This window comes from Pholis gunnellus (assembly GCF_910591455.1).
Source record: "Pholis gunnellus genome assembly, chromosome: 17".
NCBI classification, from domain to species: domain Eukaryota; kingdom Metazoa; phylum Chordata; class Actinopteri; order Perciformes; family Pholidae; genus Pholis; species Pholis gunnellus.
This window is the reverse complement of record NC_136544.1, coordinates 15,663,870-15,669,869: the sequence shown is the minus strand read 5'-3', so window position 1 is coordinate 15,669,869 and position 6,000 is coordinate 15,663,870.

Below are 6,000 nucleotides of genomic sequence, written 5' to 3'. Positions count from 1 at the left end.
ATGGCCTCGACCTTTCTGCTCCTCCACTCTCCTTCTGGCCCCGCCGTCACAATCACAGCTCACTGTCGCACTCTCCCCGGGACAATTAGCATAATTGGAACTTACGACATTGACCGACATGAGGGCTAAACGGGATAAAACGGGGACTCAGCGGGGTGGGAGATAATGATGATGGTTGTTATAATTGGCTATTAAGAGAATCCTGGAAAAGACGCTTGTGATTATGATCATTATGGTCCGGACGATGTTCAAAGGTGTGAGGTTAATAATAACTTCAAAGCTGACTGTAGAGACAACGATGATGACATCTAATCATTGGGTTAAAGGGCCAGTGTGTATCATTTTGGGGGATGTATTAATATTCGGAACTCATTTCATTAGTGTATGATCTCCTTTAACTAAGAGTTGGTGTGTTCTCGTTAGCTTAGCATGAGATCCTTCATATCTACATAGCGTAGAGCGCGGGTCCTCTTATATGGAGTCCACCATGTTGCATCGTTATTGGAAAACACACGTTACTCTTGTAAATGTCATTTTTGTCGAGAATCAATAAAGTTGTTTGAAGATGTTTTCACAGCAATATAAAAGGGTATTATGACCTGTTTAACTTTGTGTTTTAATCGGATCAGTACTCGTTATTGGCGAATACACAAGTTCAAGTATCAGAATCAGTATTGGGAGGAAACGGCGCTTTCTTTGAAAGGGAGGAGAGAGCGGAGGGTTACTCATCTCAACGACACCACTAGATGCCATCAAATCCTACACACCGGTCCTTTAAAGAACTCTTAGTGGAGATAAAGACGAAGAATGTACAACCAGCAGCCAGCTAGCTTAGCTTAGCACAAAGACTGTAAACGGGGGGGATACAGCTAGCCGTTTTTTATACATATTAATAAAACAAGACATAACGTGTTGAATAGTAAGCAGAGGTCCTGGTTTCAGTCTGTGTGCTAAGCTAAGCTAACAGCCTGCTAGCAGTACATACAGCTTGATATTAAGTGGTAACGATCTACTCGACTAACTCTCGACAAAAGAGTGAATCAGCATATTTCCAAGTAATACTATATAACTTATAAACTTCTTGATGATTTTACTAAGATGCTATTCTTAAGCTATTGCTGGCTTGAGTCGGCGGTCGAGCCCCACTGTGGGTATTGTGGGTAATGTAGGCGCCACGTTTTGACAAGCAATGCGAAGAACAACGCCGGCAGCGTTATAAGAGGGCAATGCTAAATTCGTGAAAGACTTTAAGTGTTAACGCTGAATAATTAAATTCATACATGAACGTGAAAAGGAAATAATCATATTTCCTCGTTAGCAATTGTTTGAACTCTGAGCTTGAACTCATTGCACTCTTTAAAGCATAAGCTTCAACAGGTTTCTAGGCTAGAGTAAAAATGTATAATAAGTTCTACATTTTATAGCTGGCATGTCATCTTCTTGACATCTCAGAAAGTCATCTTTTTGCCGCATTAGCACATCGAACTATACGATCAAAATGATGCTGACACGGAGGAGGATGGGGGGGGGGGGGGATGACGTGGATAATTAAGATGATGAAGGGCAGGTGCAGGTCGTGCGCTGGACCTTCACAGCTTAGGTGCAAACACAGCTGGTTGCGAGGCAACGGTGTCTGCCGGGGGGCCCTTGTAAGGCCTGGAGCCAGGGTGAGAAGAGGGGTCGACGCGACGCTACCTTCAAAACCCCACAGCACGCTAAAAATAGACCGGGAGTGTGTGTGTGTGTGTGTGTGTGTGTGTGTGTGTGTGTGTGTGTGTGTGTGTGTGTGTGTGTGTGTGGGGAGAAATCACTGTGGAGAAAATGACGGACAAAAACAGAAATACATGGAATAAGTGACATTGAGTGTAGGGAGAAGGATGGAGGAGACGACTTGGTGAAGGTGCTACAAGCCGGCGGGTGAAGTGTGACGCATTAGCCGAGCGGTGCGTAAGTCTGCTGTAATACGAGCTTCTCTCTGTTTGTCTTCTCTGAGAAAACTTCATCCCCTCCTGCCTTCCTCTCCTCATGCACACACTTACACACTCGCACCCCATCTCCTTTTATAAAAGCACCCAAGGACAATCCTCACTATTAATAGGAAGTGTTGTCAACTGGCTCTGGAGAAATGAGACCTTCTGTTCAGCTAACTATTTTTGCGGCCCTTTGTAGCCGTGACCCCTTACACTGTCAATTGCATTCATTTTCCAGACTATTAAAGAAGATTAGAACTGCTTTTAGTCATACGACTCATGACAAATATCTGTTTTCGATTAAATTCTAAATGTTACGCATGAAAAAAGGTTTTCTTTGCCTGTATTTATGAACAAAAATGGCGTCTAAATGGGCCATGGCCATTGTTTTCTGCCCATCACGGGCTCCTGCAGAGAGTTGAGAGCGGCAGTGATGGACTCAGTGTTGTTTTATTTACTTGGCTCCTCTTTCAGCACCTTTTGGCTCTTTTGGTTCCAGCTCTGGAGCGGTAATCGAGCTCCGCGCATACTGCGGGTGATTTATGGGCCGGAGGTCGCCGTCCTGTAGCCCTCAGCGGTACCCCGACCGCCACAACCCGACTGCGTGTACAGACATCTGCATCCAGGGTTTGCACACCGGGAGGTACTACTGCGGTTTGTGACGCAAGCGAGATACTTCTATGGCGGTTAGCTGTATATCGGTTGGTAGGTATCGGGCAAAAAATAAACTGATGCTAAAGCTAATAGGGTCCCCGGGTGAAAAGTTAGCATCTTCACCAGTTGATGATCCACATACAAGACACGGAAATAAAGAAACAGTGTTGTTCTTGTAAATGAAGCCGAGTCAGCTTGACGACCGGATTGTATTTTGGCGGTTGAAGGGGTGATTGACGATTTGTTTTTCCTACGCCAATATTTACTTTTTACTTCTGGCCTTTAAGTTTTAAAAATCATAAAATTGGTTTCATTTGTCAAGGTTATCTTGCTGAACAAAATGTGTAAGTATCATAAACTTGTATTTACCGCAGAGCTTCGTTTCTGCAATAATCCAAAATACAATGGAAAAGTACGACGAGGGAACCAGAGCGATGCTTCTCTCTGGCCGGCCTACAAACACACGTCATCCCTGCAGCACTCCGTGTCTTATTTGAAATGACCCTCTGGCAAACAAAACGTGGTGTGTGTGCGTGTGCGTGTGTGTGTGCGTGTGTGTGTGAGTGTGTGTGTGTTATTTCGCTTATGTAATCGTTACCGAAAAAATTATACCACTCTATCAATAATTACTCGACTTCTCGACAGGGACAATTAATGTATCCTCCTATTGATGATTACCGCTATGGCGTGTGTGAGTGTGTGCATGCTTGTGTGTGTGTGTGTGTGTGTGTGTATACTCCAGGAATAGGGCTTGGTTTGAAACAGCACTTAAAGCTTAGCACCATTCCAGCTAAACACCTGTCACACACACACACACACACACACACACACCTGTTTGATGCATGCCATACAATCTGTCTGTCTGTCTGTCTGTCTGTCTGTCTGTCTCACACTCACACTTGAACACATTGTGACATGTTCAGAAATGTTGACACTTGTGTCTGCAAGGTCACATTTATATATTCGCTCACATGGCTGCTTGTTTTTCTGACTACAGCCTTCATCCAAACGGCCAGCAGCTTCTGTTCTCACAGACATGTTGTGTGTGTGTGTGTGTGTGTGTGTGTGTGTGTGTGGGGAGGGGGGGGTACCTCTTTATGTATACATCAGTTGGTAAAAACCACCAATCAAATGCAATTGAACCTGCAGCTGGAGCGTCTTTCAGTCGTCATCAAGAGTCGGCCACAGCTGCAGAAGAGCAAGCAAAGAGGAAGATCAAACTCTCGCTTGTCCTTCACAGCTTCCACGTCTCTCTCTCTCGCTCCCTCTTGACTTCTTCATAGCGTCCTCCCTCCATCGGGCTCGACACTGATTCGTCTTCCTGTCGCCGCTGCCGTTCCTCCGGCCCATGTGCACCCAGTCATTCCCAGCCTGCCGCGCTCCGGCCCGTATATGGCGGGTCATCCGGCAGGGGAGCCACAGGGTTAAATATACTCCGAAGCGCCGAGAATCCCAAAGTCCTCCGGCAAAACCTGCCAGAGGTTAGCTAGCACACACACAATGGGCACATGTGCTCATTGCCTCATTAGCATAAGCATTTTCTGCTACCATTCTTATAATAAAGAGACGTCCCATCTGTGAGGTGCATCCAGGAATGTTAAAACTCTTCATCCGCTGTGGCCGGGCAACACATCGGATCACACAGTGTGAAGTCATAGGGAAGCACACTGATCAGGTAAATCTAATACGACCAATCAAACAGCGAGAGGTACAACTTAACTAATTAGGATTTTTCAATTCCAATGTTGGTAATATTTACGTTTAAGTTCACATAAACTGAACAAAATCTCAAACCCGAGAAGCTTCCTCACTGTCTTGTGCGTATTTTACACACATTTCATTGTTGTTCACAAAGACATAATTGCTCTCTTTGCAGGGCCGGGGACAGGATTTTAAGAATACTGATGTCACTAAAAGCCCCAACACACCGCCAGAAAACTTATATCAGAAACCAAAAAGAGGTCTTCTATTTCATTGATCAATTTAACTATTCCATCACAACTTAATAATGTCCAATTTAAACACAGAGTCTAAAAATACTGGAATAAGCTCATAGCCAAGACAATGGAGAATGTCAATTTGCTAAAAATGAAAAACAACGTCATTGTCCAATTAAAATAAAAACTTAAATGTGTTCAAATGGAAGAACTCATCCATAGAACTGTGGGTCTAAAGAGGTTTTTTATTTTATTTATTTAACGTTTATTTAAAGTTACTACAAGGAACTGTCATTTTGTGTTGATTTTAGCGGCCCCTGTGGACAACAGCGCTAGTGTTTCCGAGCACCAGAGTCCCTTTAGAATAGAAAACCTCTAATTTTACTGCAGCAGGATCTGGTTCTGGTTCTCCCGGGCCTCCCCCCCCCCCCCCCCTCCAGCGGGCCCAGCAATACTGCCTCCAACAGCGTGGTGGTGTAGATGATCCCCTGCTGTCGGGCGTGGAGCTCTCCAATAACTGCAGGTTGTCTGTAATATCTCTAATTATCTGACAGCCCATTAATGAAACGCGCGATCTAATTTGAATTGGCTATAATGTGACATTGCAGCAAACCCAGACGCGTTTCCACACTTCAACAAGTTATAAATCAAAGAGATTTAAATGTGCAATACAAACAGTAGCTGGTACTACTGAGGTATCTATCGAGGTCATACGTCTTGTGAGAGACGGGCCTCAGTAAATCAAACGTGTTGGCTCTTCACTGCGAAGCCTCTTCTGAGGAGGAAGTGGCTCTTTATCAGTTTCTACTCTCTCTTTTTGACCTGAGAGAAAAATTGGGGGAGGCGGGGTGTTGACATGAGCAACACGAGAGCCTGGAGTGTGTCCTCACTTTATGTTCTCAGGGACACACTTACTTAAGGGGAGCGCCTGGCCTTGGTTTACTACCGGGCTTTCGGGCCACGTGGCAGCAAAGTGATGAAGTGGGAGCAGGAGAGGACAGAGAATCACGAGCAGCAGGTTCCAGCCAAGACATCGTTGGGATGGGAGGGTTTTCACACCGGAGGCTGTCACAATATCAGATTTTCACCACCACGATTATCGTGGTCAAATGGATTTATGATAACGATGTCGTTATATCTAGAGAACATTGTGCATTTAGGGGGTTTTTTTGGTGGCAAATTAATAAAAAAACACAAGTGTAGGGAGGTGGGAGAGTCTTCTTGCAGAGACGAGTAGATCGATATGAGTGGTATCAATCATCTAACACTCTGCGGGGAAGCAGATGGACATATTTTCCAAAACTCTTCCTTTAGGTGTGTTCATACGCTTCCTGTTTACCCGGTGAAACAGGAGAATAGTGCGCTCGCTGCCGTGCACGTTACCGCTCTGCAGAACTACCTTGATGTGACCTTCCAGCCTCCGTGTAGCATCTAGGGGG